At 39.2% G+C, this 21,555-nt stretch overlaps 1 pseudogene; it reads right to left on the reverse strand.

Moving 5' to 3' along the window:
* Positions 1-21,555, reverse strand: part of LOC113359791 — a 29,199-nt pseudogene that overhangs the window by 3,359 nt on the left and 4,285 nt on the right.

Raw genomic sequence — 21,555 nt, forward strand, 5'->3', positions numbered from 1 at the left:
CATTGCTAGAGGCTGATACCATCTCAAGATCTTAGACGATTGGTATCAGCCCCAATAATCCTGGTATCAGCCCTTATAAATCATGGTATTTATGACTTCTGAAAATATTAAGGAGTTGGAAAAAGTGATTGCTAATGGTGCTCATGATGTCCTAGCAAAATCTCCTTCAGATGGCCATGTCAAAGTGTCCCTACTTGGATAAGGGAGGAACAATTGAATTTCTCTGACCAAGAAAAAATTGTGTCTCCAAAAAGGGAAGATTCTTTTGTGTTTCTTGTGTCAGCGCAACTCATTCTAATCCCATCAGAACTCAGAAATTTTGCTGCTTCTGCAATACAGAATGAACATGTTCGTATGAAGTGTAAGCTCATATTGGAGAACTGCCGATTTGAAAATCTCAAAAACACCTTAAATCTCATCCTAAAAGGTGTAACTAATATTCGAATTTTAAACCTCTTGGTTACAGAATAACGGGTGTTGATCCTCACATCAACGTATCATTTCCCAAGAATAACAGTTCTACGTGTTCTACTAATAAACGAATTGAAACCAAGAGTATGGGCACAAAACACTCCAAGAAAAATTGGAACAAACCTTCGAAAATATGGGTCCCTAAAAGTATTCAGTCTACCATAAAGGATTCCAATGAGCTATCGGTTATGGAAACTGTTCAGATGGCTAACATGACCATGATGATATATAGGTACAACGATCTCATCGACAAGTTATCTTGCACCTTCAAAGAAAAACAGACAAACTCAAAGAAAGGTACCAACTTCATCTCGCTCCATGATGACATTGAGTTTTATGATAACTTTTTCAGATTTAATGGTTGAAACTCTAAAGGTAGCAAAAATTTAAACGTTGGCTTACTTCTCGTGGTGAATGCTGAAACACCCACCCTTGTGCTTTCTAACCAACATAGATTTAGATCCTCATCATCATCAAAATCTTGTACGATGAGGATTTCTAATTAACGGGTGTTCTATTTGATTCAAATAGTTCTGCTTTATGTCTTCTTCACTTAATATCCTTGAGTCTTATTATCTGCTCTGCTCAAATACTATGTAATATTGTTATGTTCCATCAACCTTAGAAAGACAAAAATTGACATCTTCCCTTGTTGAGCCCCTGCTGCTAGAGATGTTTCCATCCTCAAACTGTTACGTGACAGATTGAGAAGAATGGTTTGGTGATTGAGCCTTGTATCATTATTGTATTTTATGCACTTTTTATAAGTCACTGACTTGGTGCAACCACATCACTAGTAAAATCCAAAATGCAAATGACTTGATGTGGGCTTCAATAAATCTTATGCTCTTTGTATTATTTTCTTCGTGCCTATTTGACTCTTAAGCAAGATATGAGAACAAAATCCATAAGAAATTCTACAAAACAAAATAAAATATAAGCTATATATGGTCTTAGACTTATCTAACATCTGACATGATATTTAAACTTAAGCAAAATTGATGACTTTAACATTGCACTATAGAAAAGTGTCATTCACGTATTAATATTGAGCTCGTTTTGAAACGATATCCTTTTAGGAACACAAAAGTGTCCGTGAGATTTTTATAAACTGTTTATGGTTTTCTAAAATTCTTTCATATGAAAACGGCTCGCGAACTCTTTTGTTCAAAGGGTAACTCTATGTTTCCTACTTTGACCCGATTTTCAGAAAGTGGTTACGGAACCGACCATACTTTTGGAAATACCTCTTGAGTTCACCTTATATATACCACATACTTGAGTTGAGTTCTCTAATTCAAAGTGTTATGCAATTAAACATGTCTCCATGACACATACCCTATCTGATGAAAACATGGAAGAAGCTTTCAGTAATAACTGCAACGGTATTTGGTCAAAGGGAAGAAAAAAATAACTTTGGTAGAAGATGAAGATGAAAAATCCAATACTTCTGAGGATCATCCTGATGTAAATTTCAATTTTGCATATGCTAATCAAGATGTAGATGAAGAAGAGATAATATCTGCTAATTTTCTTTATGATTTTTTAAAGCAATTTGAAGAAGCAAAGATTCAACTTTTTGAAGCCTTGAATGGTCAAGAAAACGGTTTCCTCTGCCCTTGTTTCATATAATCACACGTCCATGATGTTCTCAATGAAAATATTTTTCTCGCAGAGTTCTTGTTGTAGAAGAAAAACTCAAAGGCCTCAAAAACAATGATGTTTCCGGTGGAAACTAATTAGGTTTCCTTTTGTTTTCTAGTTAACTCCTTGTAAGAATTTTATCGTTATTGTTTTAAGGAGGAACACTAGCTTCTGGAGTAGCGTTTTTATGTGATTTGCATTAGATATTCCAAATACTATCATCTTGCAATGATTAAAGTTTATTTATTTAAATTTTATTTTGGAAATGATTACAATGCCTAATATTTATCGATTATAATGTATATTGCTTATTTTTTCAGATTTTTTCTTTGCTATGATATCTCTAGCGATGATAACGGATATCTCATATGTTCTCATAGGTTAAGCTCTTAACTCTTTGTGTTTGTCACTGGCTAAAAGAGGAGTAAACTACTTTGAGAATTGCAATGTTGATCTTACCATAATTACGCTTTTGTGAATATATTACATGGAATCCCTAAGATGTTCTCTAGTGTCGCATTTCCTTCCCGAAACCGTAACTGACAGGAATAAGATCTAGAAGTTTAATCTCTACGTCCGTGCATGGATAGAGAAAATATAATTATTATATTGAGTCATATCGCTAAATTGACGTTTTTGTTAGTAACTGGCCTACAGAATAGTTTTTGTTGATGATTATTTTTCTCACAAAAGTAATGTATCTTAGTGCCTCTAACATTAAGTTTTTTGTTCGTAACTGGCGTGAAGAGAGAAAAATAGATGGTGGATTTTCGACAAAGGCTAAATTCGTAAACTCATAATCATACGAAACTCTGATTCAGCAATCGGACGTGAGTATCGAGATACGAGTCTCTCATCGAATTCTCAACAGAGAGTACTTTCTCTCAGAGTACATGTAGATATGAAGTCTCACGACTGGACAACGGCATATCTCATGAATATTGAATACTTTCAGTGATTATTTCTATATAGCATCACGTGATGGATGACTCCTAGATAGCTTGCTCTGCTAGTATAGAGCGATAACGTCTTCAGGAACACACAACGAGTTTACCCTGACTATATAAAAGATATGACTTACCAACAAGCTCATATCGGGATGATTAATGCTCCTAGACAACTTGCTCTACAGTATGGAGACACAAAGTTAATTATTCCTAATTGCTCCTATTCCATGGTCGAATCCACGACTGGTCCCATGGAATGGCGATAACAATTGTTCTTATTCTATGATCGAATCCACGGCTTGATCTCATAGAATAGCAATAACTATATTATCTCATTACTCCGATTTCATGATCGAATCCACAACTAGTCTCATAAATAGTAATAGATAAATCTTAATTACTCCGATTCTATGGTCGAATCTACGATCCCATAGAATGGTAATGCTCACTTTATTATTCTGAATTCGTAGTCGAATCCTCAGCTGATCCTATGAATTAATAATAAACATCTTATTGCTCAGTTTTGTGAATTACTCCCCATCGAATTCCACAATTGGTAATAAATAATCAACAACCCGGCGTCTGAGCTACGTCTAAGTAAGCCCCGATTCAAATGGTAAAAGTGTATTCGACGATGATACACTAACAGCCACCGCACGAACGAGTATTTCAAAAATACAACGAAACGATGAACCTATGCAAAATAGAGAAGAAAATAATAAATAATTAAAATATTGACCAGGGTGCTGGGAGCATGGACACACGACCAACCGACCGTGTCGTGGTCAAGCCCACGCCAGTTTTTATATTTTAATGCATTTTTATTATTTTTTCATGATTTGATGAAAATTCTCTCATTTTATCAAATTTCCTTCGTCTCGAGGAAACTCCTCGGTTTCATGGTACTTCCATAAATCCATAAAAAGTAATATAAAATTAAGGAAATGAGTGTGGGGCGTGACCATTGGCCAACCGTCCCCACACCCACGGTTGCTTATTACTTTATTATTATTATTATTTCTCTAATTTCATGAAAAAACTCCTTGATTTCATGATATTTTTGCATAAATCATCAAATAATAATAAAATTAATTATGAAAACTTGTGGGACGGGGCCTTGGCCGGCTGGCCATGCCCTAGCCGGTGCCACACGCCCCTTTGTTTTATTATTCTATTATTAGGTTTCCTTGAATTCATCAAATTCCTTGATTTCATGGTATTTCTCTCAAATTAGGAAAATTCCCTCAAATCATCAAAAATACCTAAAAAATATTAAAAAATCATGAAAACTCGTGGGACCGGGCCCAAGCCGGCCGACCATGCCTCCACGGTTCCACACACCCTTGTTTTTATTATTTTAATATTTTTTGCTTCCATGAACTCATGAAAACTCCTTCAGTTCATGGAAACTCCCTAAATTCATCAAATTTCTCAAAATTCATGAATTTTTCATAAAATCATTATAAAATTAGGGAAACTTGTGGGACCGGGCCCTGGCCGACCAGTCATGCCTTCCACGGTCCCACACGCCCTTGTTTTATTATTTTAATATCTTTTGGTTCCTTGAACTCATGAAAACTCCTTCAATTCATGGAAACTCCCAAAATTCATCAAATTTCTCAAAATTCATGAATTTTTCATAAAATCATCAAAATATTATCAAATTAAGGAAAAGGCACCACGGGACCGTGGTCACGACCGGACGACCATGCCTTGACCACGGTGGTCCCACGTCTCCTCATTCCTTATTTTATAATTATTTTTCATCATCTCATGGTGTTCTTCCTCAGTTTCGTCGAAACCCTAATTTTGGCATATTTTCACAAATGGATGCTCAATTGCACGTCAGAAAATATCAAAATTCTCAAGACTGAGACGCGGACGCCTTGGGGACACGAGCACGCTATCTTGACCAACCAAAATTGGCTCTTTTGCTCACGGAAGCCGGTCCCATCAATTTTCACAATTGTTCGTATTAGGTCCAAAACTCTCCCAAACACTTTGGATTTTCATGAAGTGATCATCAGGCGGTCACGGGTCAACCCAGGGCCGGTTTCATGACTCCATGGTCGGTCCCTCGCCTCGTCATAATTAATTAGGTTTTCTCACCTAAGGCTCAGACGAGCATTTTCGAATAAATGAATAAACCAACATTTAATCATTCTTTCATCAACAAATCGTCAACTCTTCAGGAGTTCTTTGTATTTGCTCACATGAGCATATGTACACTACATGGTTAATCCACGGTCCCATGTAGTCGCTCCCTCCTTCGTCCCATGGTTAAACTTATGACGAACCATGAATTGATCATCAATTGATCAAATTAGGGTTTCTGAATCCAAGGATCATCATTAGAGATTCCAACCTTAATAATTTTACGACGGCCTCATGGTCATTAATTTTATTTATTATGCTCGGTTCAACCAGTATTCTAATTAATATTTTGGTACGCTGCCAATAACCCATCAGATGAGCAACACATGCTCAGACGATCAAATATTCAACAATTCATCAGATGAGCAACACTTGCTCAGATGATAAATATTTGCTCGAACCAAGGAATATTGGTTCAACAATCAATATTCAACGATCCATCGAATGAGCAATACTTGCTCACTTCATCGTAAGAACTATATCTCTGTCTCATGACATGTTCAATTCACGAATTTCAGAACATCATGTTCAACTCAATGACTACATGGACTCATCGTCCCATCAAACCACGAAGTCATCAATTGACTAACAAACCACGAGATGTCAATCGTGTCACTTGGGGGGATATCACTTAGGGTTTTGGTCTGGCGGTCTACGACACGTGTGTTCAAACACATGATGGAATGTGAGAAATTCATACAATCAGTTGAAGGAATTCACGAGGTAGTGGGTGGAAAATCGAGCCACTGGTTTCAAACACGATCTCCACTTCCCCACTCCTTGATTCCATCAACTGTCACACTTCATGGAATCATGGTGTCTACAATTCCAGCAATATAAATAAGTCTCTGAATCATGATTGAAGCATAAACGGTATCATCAATCTCACGTCAAACTGACAACACGAGATCATCAACTCATTAATTGAGCAACTACTCTCAATTGAGCAATTTCAATCACTCAGAGCTTATCGTATACAGAATTCACACACCACAATCTTTGATTACCATCGATTCCACACATTTCTCAGCTTCCCTCCTACAGATCAACCCATCCTCTCTTGTGACCGAATTTACTCTGGAACGGTCATTGTCTTGATATAGGCCGGAGTACTACAAATTGATCTCTCGAATCTAAAGCACCCCCTTTGCAGCGGTGCATCTGTGTGAGGTTTAACATTTCGCTCGGTTCGAGGAGTCTCCTCCGCACGGTCGTCTCCTCAATTCCTTAAAAACCAGCAAATCGTTTTTCCCCATCTACAAATACAAATCTAATTTGTTCGTAATTGGCAAGCAAATTTGTTAATGTCCAAGAAAATCCTTTTGTTGTTGTTAGAGAAAGGTCGCTCATGTTGTTCTTTTAGGAATGACATCAAATAAGGGAGAGTTCAATTTTAATTTTTGCTTAATTGATGTATCTTTGTGGGAAGTTCGACTGTGGAATTGTAGTAGATGATTGTACCTTTATATCTCCTTGATGAAGGCATTAAGTTTATTTGGTGAAATCGTCTAAATAAAAAGTTGGTATGTTACCTCTAGTCTCGATAACTCTTTTGTGCAATTCATTACGATCCCTTGTTTTTCTCCTTTTCCAATTTGTTGAAAAAAGGAGGAGCATTATTTAGTAGTATGCTACTATAACATATGGCTTTTCGGAGCATTATGTAAAGGGGAGTAAATAATAATCTATAGGTTTTAACTATTATGGAAAAAACGTAAGTAATGACTAAGGGGGAGAACATATCACCGTAGTATTGCTTCAAAATTTTGGTACAATTAACTTCAAGGAAGGTAACAATGCTATGTTTTTGGTATAAGGACCATTGAGTTGAGCTATTTTATCATTATAGGATACTCTCTCAGAGATACTTGGCAATATTTTCATAAGTTGTTATCGCTACGGATCTTCAAAAACAAAGGCGCGGAAATGAATATTTGCAGAACCATGGAAGAACTTGAAGAACGAAGAATTCAAGACGATGTTGAAGAACCAAGGAAATCAAGCATGGCGGATTTTGAGCCGAAAGGTTTATTTATTTTGAATCCATGTGTATTGATAGTTTTGTTATTAAAATTGACAAAGGGGAAGATTGATAGAACATTGCTTGGTCGGAATCGCAAGTTTTAATATCTCAATCTTGTCGTCAATCTTAGTGTACAAAACTACATCCTCGACTTTCTCATCAAATTAACATCACAGTTAGGCGGTACCTCCGCTCCAGAAGTCTCAACACCTGGGACTTAAGCGTCATCTGATCCTCGAATCAACAGCTTCACCACATACAAGAAGCCGGTGGAACAAGAGGTCACACATTTGATCGAAAATCTATGTGAACTCCTGCACTTCTCCAGGGATCAGCGCACAGACACATTTTCAGCACTCAACCAGATATCATCCAGCGTGCAAATAACGCCACCAACACTATCAGTTGAAGAAGTCTCCCTAGTGCCTGAGCATTCGATCGACAACATCTCTTTTGGAGAAGAAGATCGCATGACGGACGAAAGACACAATCGAGCATTGTATGTCACTGGTTTCATCAAAGACACTAAATTTAGAAGAGCTCTTGTTGACACCGGTGCTTCTACCAATATTGTCACCATGAAGACTCTCAGGATGGCCAGGTTCCCACAAGGTAAAATCGTTCGCTATCCCATCCTAATGACAGGATTTGAAGGAAGTCAAAGTCATACATATGGATATGCATACATAGATTTGAGGGTGGGGCCGATTCGATCGAAAGCGAAGTTTCATGTGATCGAGCAAGAACCTGACTACCATATAATACTGGGACGCCCATGACTCCATGATAATAAGGTGGTTCCTTCAACATACCATCAATGCATGAAGGCGCTACTCGACAACAAGATCGTTCGCATTCCGGCTTCATCATCTCCTTATGCTCCCGTCTATGATACTGAGTTCCTTGAATCTCAGAAAGGCATCCCGGAACCGCCAAGCAGGATTCACAGTACGCCACTTCCAAGATGGAAGACTATCGAGAAGGCTGATAACGATCCGTCATCCTCAGCTGCTAAAGTGATCAAGTCACCCACTACACTGACTAAACGCCATAATGATCAAGTCTCAACTCCAGGGACAAACTTCACGACCGATCGAGACGTAGAAGGGAGAGTCGTTTATCGCCGACGGAAAGATTAGCAATTAATCGGGGAGAACGATGAAAAGTCTCCCCACCATGAAGAATCATGTCAGAGTGAGCAATCACTTGAAGAAGTCCAAGACGCCCCACAACAACTACAGGACGGTGCTGACTCTACCACTGAAGATCTTGAAACAATCAACATTGGGGCTGAAGACGATCCAAGGCCAATCCTGATCAGTTCAGTGCTATCACCAGAGGAGCGGACCGAGCTAGTGAAATTATTAAAAGAATATCAAGATGTCTTCGCCTGGACGTACGAAGAAATGTCGGGTCTGGATGACAAACTCGTTACCCATCACCTGCACATCGTCCCTGGTTCCAAAGCTGCCAAACAACCGTCCAGACAATTTAGACACGAAGTCGAGGAGCAAATCAAGGTCGAAATCCAGAAATTGTTGGCAGCAACGTTCATCAAACCTATTCTTCATCCAACGTGGCTATCAAATGTGGTACCAGTTAAGAAGAAAAATTGTCAAATCAAATGTTGTGTCGACTTCAGGAACTTGAATAAATGTTGTCCGAAGGATGATTTCCCTCTACCAAACATTGACATGCTCGTCGATGCAACCAGCGGTCACGGTATGTTCTCATTCATGGACGGCTATAGTGGGTACAACCAGATCAAGATGTATGAACATGACGCCAACAAGACTGCGTTCCGTACTCCCATTGGGAATTTTCACTACACTGTGATGCCCTTTGGATTAAAGAATGCTGGTTCCACCTATCAACGAGCCATGACTGCCATATTCCACGACATGATGCACAAGCAAGTAGAGGACTATGTTGATGATGTGGTGGTAAAATCGAAGACTCAAGCATCTCATCTCGAAGTTTAAGGCAGGTGTTCGAAAGGTGCAGAGAATACAAATTAAAAATGAATCCTTTAAAGTGCGCATTCGGAGTTCCTTCCGGAAAATTCTTAGGATTCCTGGTCACCGCTGAAGGGATCAAAGTCGACCCTGACAAGGCAAAAGCTATTACCACCATTGCTTCGTTCACCCCTCTGCTGAAGAAAGGAGCAAGCTTCACCTGGACAGCTGTTCAACAAGAAGCTTTCCATAAAATACAACAAATATTATTGTCATCGGCCGTCACGATGTCTCCAGTGCATGGACGAGCTCTGATTCTTTACACAACCTCCAGTGACGTTGCCATCGGCGCAATCCTCGCTCAGGAAGATGACGAAGGCGTCGAACGACCGATTTACTACTTCAGCCGCACAATGAGAGATGCTCAACTCCGATACCCAAAGGCTGAAAGGTCATGTCTGGCATTGGTACATGCAATCCAGAAGTTCAGACATTACTTACTATCTAACAGGGTCGTACTAATCTCCAAAGACGATCCCATAAAGTTCTTGCTATCAAAGCCAGCCTTGATAGGAAGACCAGCGAAGTGGCTACTCTAGATGTCAGAATTTGACATAGCTTGCAAGCCACCAAAATCCATCAAAGGTCAAGCGGTCGCTGACTTTCACGCTGCTTTTTCAGGGGAAGACACAACAACACACTACATGAAGAAGTACCCGGCGAATTCCCAGACATCTTAGGCATCAAGGAAGAAACATGGATTCTATACTTTGATGGATCTGCCACCCCTAGTAGTGACACCGGAGGAGCGGGCATAGTGTTGGTGTCTCCATCTGGTGAAGTTTTCTCACATTCGTTCAAGTTGGATTTCCACTGCACCAACAACTCGGCGGAATATGAAGCCTTCCTATTAGGATTATCCTTGGCCAAACAAGCAGGAGCAACACACCTCGAGATAAGGGAAGATTCAAAATTATTGGTCAACCAGATGAATGGAACGTATTCTCTCAAAGAAATCATACTTTCTCCATTCAGAAACGAAGCTCAACGAGTGTTAACCTATTTTGCTGACGCAACGATCGTCCATACTGGACGAACTAACAACAGGCATGTTGATTGCCTAGCAACTCTCGCCTCCAAGCTGCAATTCGAAGGAGCGCAGAAAACGATCACTGTACAGAGACGTACGGTATCATCAACTTGGCTCACTCAGATCGAAGACATTCCAGCGAACGATTGGCGAGCACCCATCATTCATGAATTGAGAAGCTCTATTTCAGAAGGCCAAGTCATCCTTAAGGAATTGAAAAACTACTTCTTTCTTCATTGAGGGCTATACTATCGAAACCCTGATGGATCTGTATCACGATGTCTTGGGAGTGACGAAGCGGAAGAACAGCTCAAACGCATACATGAGGAAGTCTGTGGGCAAACGTTAGTGGTAACACTTTACATAAAGCTTCAAAGAATGGGGTACTACTGGCCATCCATGGAGACTCAATCGAGAGATTTACAAGGATCTTGTCCTGATTGCCAAACACCTCCTCATCACTTGGAGGTTTTGACGATCCACCACACTGGGGACTGGAGGGAGCCTTACATCAAATACCTTCGGGACAACGAACTACTACTGGAAAAGAAGAAATCAGTCAAACTCATTCAGAAAGCTAAGAGATTTGTCCATATCGATGGGATCTTATACCGCAAAATCTTTGGTGGAAATTTGCTAAGGTGCTTAGCCGAACATGAAATCCCTACAATCCTGAAGGAAGTACATGATGGAGAACATCAAGGAAAGAAGAAACTATTTCTTCAAATTCATGAGAAATATTATTGGCCAACCATGGAAGATGATGCAGCCGCACACGTTCAGAGGTGTCACCAATGCCAAACTCATGGTAATCTCATCCACACTCATTGTCTCCCATTGAATTCTGTGAATAGTCTGTGTCCTTTCTACAGCTGGGGACTAGATATTATTGGGAAGATCAATCCAGCATCTTCAAAACAACATGAATACATCATCACTGCGACAGAGTACTTCACCAAGTGGGTCGATCTTCGAAGAACCACTGGAGTTACGATTGTCGCCTTCATCAAAGAGCACATAATATGCAGATTCGAAGTTCCTAAGCATATCATCATAGATAATAGAACTCCTTTTGCAAATCAAGATGTTGAGAAGCTACTCAATAAATACGGGATCAAACAAATATTCTACACGCCTTACTATCCACAAGGAAATGGTCAAGCAGAAAGTACCAACAAGACCTTGGTCAGGATTATCAGTCGGACGATTCATGACAATCCTCGATCATGGCATGAGCAATTACCCATGGCTCTATGGGCTTACAGAACTGCACCAAGGAGCTCGATCGGTACTTCGCCATATTCCCTTGTTTATGGAGCCGATGCCATACTTCTAGCAGAAATCAAAGTTCCCTCAGCCAGGATTGCAACATCCAGTGGTGTACAATGGGATGAGGCCGAAATCTCCAGATCAAAAATCGCTGAGCTAGATATGATGGAATCAAGGAGAACCAAGGTGGAAAAATATGTGGAGGCCTATAAACAGAGAATCTCCAGAGCCTACAACAAAATGGTAAGACCTCGAACATTTCAAGTAGGAGATTTGGTATTAAAGACGGCAAAGCACATTCAACAAGACATGTTCGCTCCTAAGTTCTCTCCTAAATAGGAAGGGCCATATGTTGTTATCAAAGCAGTTTCTAGCGGATACTACAAAATTTTAGCAATCAGTGGAGGAAAGGAAGGAAACATCATCAACTGCAAATGGCTCAAAGCTTATTATGCCTGATCCATGAAACAAACTACCTCTTCATCATTTCAAGTATTTTCAAAAATGTAATTTCATTCCTCCAAAGAGCATGCGAATGCTCCTTTGTTCATTAAACATTTCAAAATGAGCAAAATTCGTTCATACCACGATCAACTGTTTCACCTAACTAGAAACTCAGATTTACTCAAAAAATAACAACCACAAATGCTCACTCAGAGCAAACCATCCAGCAACGGATAATCCCTGTAAGAAGCCTCGTCAAGCTTCTTCTGAAAAATCTTGGTCTTTGCCTTCAAGTCTTCGACCGCTTTCTCAACCCTTGCTGACTCCAGAGCCAGTATCCTCTCCTCATCCAGTAAAGCTGCATTCATGGAAATTGCATCAGCAGCCTCTGCCCCTTATGAACCTTGATTATCTCAAGACGACGACGGAGCCAGCTTACATTGAATCGCAATATCTCACAATTCGAGATCATTTCATCCCATTGGTGCAGCATGGTTTTTGACGTCTCGCAAGTGCATCTGATTCATTTCCTCGATGATCGGCAATAACCCCGCTACCGTGGTTAAAAGGGTTGGAAGAAAACCTTTCCACACTTCTGTGGTGGCAATGTGACCATACTTCTTCCAGATCTTGGTGTACAGAGATACATGACATTTGGGAACCACGAATCCGCCGACCATTTCATTGTCTGGGAAGGTATCAATGGGGCTTCGAATAAAAGTCCAGCGGTTGGGTATTCACGAGCATGGACACCGTCTCCGGTCTCCACGGATCCTACAGAATCTTCACATGCCTGGTTACTGCTTTCCTCAACCTCAACCACGGTCACGGACTTTCCACTCTTTTTCGTCTAGCGTCGACGACGACACGGACATCCGCCTACGATGAAATGAAGAGTGTTAATCCCGGGACTCAGTACAATCTCAAGAGTCATAGTTTACTTACAGACGATCCAGCTTCAGCACGAGCCGATCCATACCGGGCAGGAGCTCTAACAGTCCGCTTAGGCCTTGCATTATGAGGAGTAGTATTCTTCTTACAGTCCTACGACAAATCATTTCTTGTGATCAACAATCGAAACAGAGACAAGAAAGGAGGAAGAAAAAAGTGTACAACTTACTGAGATAGACGTTTATTTCACGCTTCGACTGAAGATCATCTTGAGAAGAAATGCTATTGCTCGACATGACGGCAAGGGGTAGGATCAAAACTTCTCTGCACGATGAAACTGACTCAGGAATGGAAGAAATATTTGCGTGGATCATAGATTTGGAGTCTTGAGATATATATATCAGGCGATAGTTATGTATCAACTCAGTTACGAGTTTCACTGAAACCCTAGGCTTCAAATCGATACCGAAACGGAGGAAAATAACACACTGGGGACTGAACATCACGGGTCAAAGGATAGGCCACGCCCTTGTACACGTCATGAATTCTCGCCGTGTGTTATGTTACTTCTCATGAAAATCGACAAGTCATGATGAATTTGGATATATGGCATTGGTCCATGTCATGGATTAGAAGAAATCGACGTTAACAAAATGTTCATCATTCAGAAGAAAAGTCTAATTGAAAGTCGTTTAAACAGTCAAAAGAAAGATATCTATGAAGACTAAAAAGGGAATGCTCTACCATCTACAAGAAGATGGAAGTAAAACTACTCGTCGGACTCATCCGAATTGTCAGCTTCATCGTCACTGTCCTTCTCGGAATCATCTTCTTCAGAGTCACTGTCAGGATCATTGGTGAAGTCCGGTGGACGGAAGATAACCATCATCTGAATCCGAATTATCTTCTGCTGCAGCTTCAATTTTCTTCATCGTCCTCCGATGCTCTCTTTCATATCGATCAGGCTTAATGTAACGCTCGGATGGTTCCCATGTGATCTCTCCTTCAGAAGCATCAGCATCAGAATCAGAAGGCACCCCATCCAAGAATTGACGCTTCTCCTCAACCCTCTGTCTCTTACGCGGGTGCGATCTTTTTCACGTTGACGGGCATCCTCCTTTTTGTCTTCAGCTCTTTTCTTTTCGAGTTCAGCAAAAGAGACTCTTCGCTTACCCAAAGGAACATTAGGCTTCGCCCTTCTGGGTAACCCTAGCCTTCGATTTCGCTACAGGAGTCGGAATCCTCATCAAAGAGCCAGAGGAAGAAGAGGAATACCAGTAATCGTAATTGTGTTACGTTGGTCGACATTTTCTGGAACCGGAAGATCAAAGATTACTACTATGTAAACAAACCAACATCAGCAAAAAATGGTAACTCTTAACTCTTACCTTTTATACTTCCACTAACAATGTGATAGTAATACTAGAGTTAACACCTCAAAATCGTTCGTCTCTTCGAAAACTGCAAAAAGAAACTTTATTAATTTCGAAACTGATTTTTCATAAATCACGGACACAATTTTCATAATGTGAACATTCACACAACTGACCTATGAAGTTTACAACAATAAAATATTTCATCATAAATATATTGTCTATCTTCGAAGGTTCCTCAAAACCCACGTTTCTGATTTTTCGAAAAGCAATTAATGCAACTTGCATATAAATCTCAAGATTTTATTAATGAAAACAAACTCATGAAATAAATATATCATCATATTTGCACAATATATGTCACGGCTGCATATAATATATATAAAAAATAATATTTTCCTTCGTATCGTCGTTATTTGTCTTTAAAACGAAGGTTTATTTCAAAAAATATTGTGAAAGCTCACATCTCATACATATGATAAAGTTTTGTATTTACATGAAAGCTCATAAGCAAAATTTTATCACTGGACACAAGTTCATCATACATATTTTCCTTCGTGTCATCGTTATTTGTCTTTAAAACGAAGGATTATTCCGATTTCATGAAAATTCACTTCTTTTATGATAAACCTTGGTACACATGAAAGCTCATACACTAAGTTTTATCACTGGACCTAGGTTCATATAAAAAAAAATCTCTCTAAATCAGGGATTATAGTTAGTTTTCAAAACTAACGATCGAACGAACATACGTTTTCAAAAACGAGGGTTTTTTCATAAAACTCACACTAATATACACACATGTATATAACTTCATCATGATCAAAGCATGAACAACTCATGAGGATCATAAACATCAGCAAAAAAAAAAAAGTACCTGGTCGGCCGGAATTTGGCCGGCGGCGAACGGACGGCGACTGGCGGCGGTGGCGCCGGCGTCTTCTCCTGCTGCTGGCGTGAAGGTGCGAGTGATGAAGGTGCTGGCGTGTGTGAAAAAAAAAAAAGGATTAATCCCTTTTATATCAATTTTATTTCCAAAACCTAATTTTCTAAGGATTTCCTTATTGGGCCCGACCCGACGAATCCTAACCGACCACGGACTCGTCGTCCAAACCAGCGGTTCAACACCAATTTATGCTCATCAAACGACGCTCCAATCATGACATTGAAGCCTTCATCAAGTCGTGGTTTGCTCATGCTCTCTAAATCCGGTAACGTCTCAACTTACGACTAAGTTCAATTACTGGTATTATTATTTATGGCCGGAAAATCACCATTTAATGCTGACTGAGGAACACAGCTTTCCTCAGTAAGCAGGGGACTTAATGTAGATGGTGGATTTTCGACAAAGGCTAAATTCGTAAACTCATAATTATACGAAGCTCTGATTCAGCAATCAGACGTGAGTATCGAGACACGTCTCTCATCGAATTCTCAACGGAGAGTACTTTCTCTCAGAGTACATGTAGATATGTAGTCTCACGACTGGACAACGACATATCTCATGAATACTGAATACTTTCAGTGATTATTTCTATATAGCATCACGTGATGGACGGCTCCTAGACAGCTTGCTCTGCTAGTATAGAGCGATAACGTCTTCAGGAACAAACAACGAGTTTACCCTGACTATATAAAGGATATGACTTACCGACAAGCTCATATCGGGATATTAATGCTCCTAGACAGCTTGCTCTCTAGTATAGAGCCACAAAGTTAATTATTCCTAATTGCTCTATTCCATGGTCGAATCCACGACTGGTCCCATGGAATGGCAATAACAATTGTTCTGATTCTATGATCGAATCCACGCTTGATCTCATAGAATAGCAATAACTATATTATCTCATTACTCCGATTTCATGATCGAATCCACAACTGGTCTCATAAATGGTAATAGATAAATCTTAATTACTCCGATTCTATGGTCGATCTACGTCCCATGGAATGGTTAAGCTCACTTTATTATTCTGAATTCGTAGTCGAATCCTCAGCTGATCCTATGAATTAATAATAAACATCTTATTACTCAGTTTTGTGAATTATTCTCCATGAATTCCACAATTAGTAATAAATAATCAACAACCGGGCGTCTGAGCTACCTCTAAGTAAGCCCCGATTCAAATGGTGAAGGTGTATTCAACGATGATACACTAACAGTCACCGCACGAACGAGTATTTCAAAAATACAACGAAACGATGAACCTATGCAAAATAGAGAAGAAAATAATAAATAATTAAAATATTGACCAGGGTGCTGGGCAGGACACACGACCACCGACCGTGTCGTGGTCAATCCCACGCCAGTTTTATATTTTAATGCATTTTTATTATTTTCCATGATTTGATGAAAATTCTCTCATTTTATCAAATTCTTCTCGTCGAGGAAACTCCTCGGTTTCATGGTACTTCCATAAATCCATAAAAAATAATATAAAATTAAGGAAAGGAGTGTGGGGCGTGACCATTGGCCAACCGGCCATGCCTTGGTCCCAACCGGCCCCACACCCACGGTTCCTTATTATTTTATTATTATTATTATTTCTCTAATTTCATGAAAAAACTCCTTGATTTCATGGTATTTTTGCACAAATCATCAAATAATAATAAAATAAATTATGAAAACTTGTGGGACCGGGCCTTGGCCGGCCGGCCATGCCCTAGCCGGTCCCACACGCCCCTTTGTTTTATTATTATTAGTTTTTTCCTTGAATTCATCAAATTCCTTGATTTCATGGTATTTCTCTCAAATTAGGAAAAATTCCCTCAAATCATCAAAATACCTAAAAAAAATTATGAAAACTCGTGGGACCGGGCCCAAGCCGGCCGGCCATGCTCCACGGTCCCACACGCCCTTGTTTTTATTATTTTAATATTTTTTGCTTCCTGAACTCATGAAAACTCCTTCAATTCATGGAAACTCCCTAAATTCATCAAATTTCTCAAAATTCATGAATTTTTCATAAAATTATAAAATTAGGGAAACTTGTGGGACCGGGCCCTAGCCGGCCGGCATGCCTTCCACGGTCCCACACGCCCTTGTTTTATTTTTTAATATTTTTGCTTCCTTGAACTCATGAAAACTCCTTCAATTCATGGAAACTCCCAAAATTCATCAAATTTCTCAAAATTCATGAATTTTTCATAAAATCATCAAAATATTATAAAATTAAGGAAAAGGCACCACGGGACCGTGGTCACGACCGGCACCATGCCTTGACCACGGCGGTCCCACGCCTCCTCATTCCTTATTTTATAATTATTTTTCATCATCTCATGGTGTTTTCCTCAGTTTCGTCGAAACCCTAATTTTGGCATATTTTCTCGAATGGATGCTCAATTGCACGCCAGAAAATATCAAAATTCTCAGGACTGAGACGCGGACGCCTTGGGGACACGAGCACGCTATCTTGACCGACCAAGATTGGCTCTTTGGCTCACGGAAGCCGGTCCCATCAATTTTCACAATTTGCTTCGTATTAGGTCCAAAACTCTCCCAAACACTTTGGATTTTCATGAAGTGATCGTCAGGCGGTCACGGGACAACCCAGGGCCGGTTTCATGACTCCATGGTCGGTCCCTCGCCTCGTCATAATTAATTAGGTTTTCTCACCTAAGGCTCAGACGAGCATTTTCAATAAATGATTAAACCAGCATTTAATCATTCTTTCACCAACAAATCGTCAACTCTTCAGGAGTTCTTCGTATTTGCTCACGTGAGCATATGGACACTACATGGTTGATCCACGGTCCCATGTAGTCGCTCCCTCCTTCGTCCCATGGTTGAAATTCTGACGAACCATGAATTGATCATCAATTGATCAAATTAGGGTTTCTGAATCCAAGGATCATCATTCCAGATTCCAACCTTAATAATTTTACGACCTCATGGTCATTAATTTTATTAATTATGCTCGGTTCAACGACCAGTATTCTAATTAATATTTTTGGTACGCTGCCAATAATCCATCAGATGAGCAACACATGCTCAGACGATCAAATATTCAACAATTCATCACATGAGCAACACTTGCTCAGATGATAATATTTGTCAAACCAAGGAATATTGGTTCAACAATCAATATTCAACGATCCATCGAATGAGCAATACTTGCTCACTTCATCGTAAGAACTATACCTCTGTCTCATGACATGTTCAATTCACGAGTTTCAGAACATCATGTTCAACTCAGACTACATGGACTCATCGTCCCATCAAACCACGAAGTCATCAATTGACTAACAAACCACGAGACGTCAATCGTGTCACTTGGGGGATATCACTTAGGGTTTTGGTCTGGCGGTCTACGGCACGTGTGTTCAAACACACGATGGAATGTGAGCAAGTCGTGCAATCAGTTGAAGGAATTCACGAGGTAGTGGGTGGAAAATCGACCAAGTCTCCACTTGAGCAACTGGTTTCAAACACGATCTCCACTTCCCCACTCCTTGATTCCATCAACTGTCACACTTCATGGAATCATGGTGTCTACAATTCCAGCAATATAAATAAGTCTCTGAATCATGATTGAATCATCAGTATCATCAATCTCACGTCAAACTGACAACACGAGATCATCAACTCATCAATTGAGCAACTACTCTCAATTGAGCAATTTCAATCACTCAGAGCTTATCGTATTCAGAATTCACACACCCACAATCTTTGATTACCATTGATTCCACACATTTCTCAGCTTCCCTCCTACAGATCAACCCATCCTCTCTTGTGACCGAATTTACTCTGGAACGGTCATTGTCTTGATTTAGGCCGGAGTACTACAGATTGATCTCTCGAATCTAAAGCACCCCCTTTGCAGCGGTGCATCTGTGTGAGGTTTAACATTTCGCTCGGTTCGAGGAGTCTCCTCCGTACGTCGTCGTCTCCTCAATTCCTTAAAAACCAGCAAATCGTTTTTCCCCATCTACAATACAAATCTACTTTGTTCGTAAATTGGCGAGCAAATTTTTTAATGTCCAGAAATCCTTTTGTTGTTGTTAGAGAAAGGTCGCTCATGTTGTTATTTGAGGAACGACATCAAATAAGGGAGAGTTCAATTATAATTTTTGCTTAATTGATGTAACTTTGTGGGAAGTTCGACTGTGGAATTGTAGTAGATGATTGTACCTTTATATCTCCTTGATGAAGGCATTAAGTTTATTTGGTGAAATCATCTAAATAAAAAGTTGGTATGTTACCTCTAGTCTCGATAACTCTTTTGTGCAATTCATTACGATCCCTTGTTTTTCTCCTTTTCCAATTTGTTGAAAAAAGGAGGAACATTATTTAGTAGTATGCTACTATAACATATGGCTTTTCGGAGCATTATGTAAGGGGGAGTAAATAATAATCTATAGGTTTTAACTATTATGGAAAAAACGTAACTAATGATTAAGGGGGAGAACATATCACCATAGTATTGCTTCAAAATTTTGGTATAATTAACTTCAAGGAAGGTAACAATGCTATGTTTTTTGTATAAGGACCATTGAATGGAGCTATTTTATCATTATAGGATACTCGCTCAGAGATACTTGGCAATATTTTCATAAGTTGTTATCGCTACGGATCTTCAAAAACAAAGGCGCTGAAATGAATATTTGCAGAACCATGGAAAAACTTGAAGAACGAAGAATTCAATACGATGTTGAAGAACCAAGGAAATCAAGCATGACGGATTTTGAGCCGAAAGGTTTATTTATTTTGAATCCATGTGTATTGATAGTTTTGTTATTAAAATTGACAAAGGGGAAGATTGATAGAACATTGCTTGGTCGGAATCGCAAGTTTTAATATCTCAATCTTGTCGTCAATCTTAGTGTACAAAACTATATCTCTATTTCTAGTCTATTAAAGTCAAGTCTCGAACTAGGATTAGAGTATGCTAGTTCAGTATCAGACATCACTAGATAACCTTCGAAGATTGGAGACTGAAGATCAAACAAAAACATTTGGCGAACTTCATTGAAAAAGAGGTATGTGAAGGCTAAACCATCTATTTACTCACAACATTACCATTCTATCTTTACGAGACCATATCATATGATTTAAGTAGGTTTCATATTGAAAACACGAGGGTACCCAAATATACCACAATCTTTTATTTTGATCACAACCTATACAAGACCCACTGTGTATAAACCTCTTGGAGATACAATCACTTAAGGAATATTTTCAACACAGTATCCACTTGAAATAGGGTTAGTCCGGACTGGCCTAACTCGTGAATAAATATCAAAGTCAAGTGGAGAAATCCAATACACTTTGTGTGATAGTCTATGGATATGAAATCGAGACAATACTACAACAAAATGTTCACTTGATAAAATGTACTGAAATAACCGAAACCAACAGGATCAATATCAAGTGCCCTGTTAACGTACAAAGTGCAATTTACTTTAATTATAATAAAAAAATCATAATGCAGAAATTAAAAGTAAATGGCACAACAAGATTTTTCTAACGAGGAAACCGCAAATGCAGAAAAACCTCGGGACCTTGTCCAGAATTGAATACTCTCAGGATTAAGCCGTTATACGAAATCTAAACCAACTTCGTATAGTTGAGACCAAGCAACTAAACCTATAGTTCACCTAGTTCTGTCTGTATCCCTGCGCCTCCAACTTGTAATAAGTCACGCACTTGGAACAATTCCTTTGGTTCGTATTCTAAACAATAAAGGAACAACAAATCTGTTCGGTAACAACTCTTTTCAAACAAGTGATATGAGTTTGACAAAAGGCTCTTCCGTTTATCCCAATAAACTCCTTTTTCAGGTTCTTAGATCTATCTATCAATACAAATACCAAAGTAGTTGGGTCAAGATTTTTCAATCAATACTCTTAGTCACAAGATAATATATTGATGCCGAGTAAGGAAAATACTATTCTCAAATAATCAATGTGCTCAGACATGGAAGAGCTGTAAACCAAAATATCATTAAAAAAGACCAAAACAAACTTCCTTAAGTAGGGATCAAAGACTTCATTCATAAGTGCCTGAAATGTTGCAGGTGCATTGGTCAAACCAAATGGCATGACTTTGAACTCATAGTGCCCATGATGAGTTCTAAAATGCAGTCTTGTATATATCCATTGGGTTCAAAAGTATTTGATGATAACCTTCCTTTAAATCCAACTTAGGCAAAAACAGAAATCCTTGTAGCTCATCCAACAACTCATCTACAATTGGAATAAGAAACTTGTCCTTAATAGTGATGTTGTTGAGTCTTATGTAATCAACACAAAATCTCCAAGTATTATCTTTCTTTTTGACAAGAAGAATTGGTGAAGA

This window comes from Papaver somniferum, chromosome 3, assembly GCF_003573695.1.
Source record: "Papaver somniferum cultivar HN1 chromosome 3, ASM357369v1, whole genome shotgun sequence".
Classification (NCBI taxonomy): domain Eukaryota; kingdom Viridiplantae; phylum Streptophyta; class Magnoliopsida; order Ranunculales; family Papaveraceae; genus Papaver; species Papaver somniferum.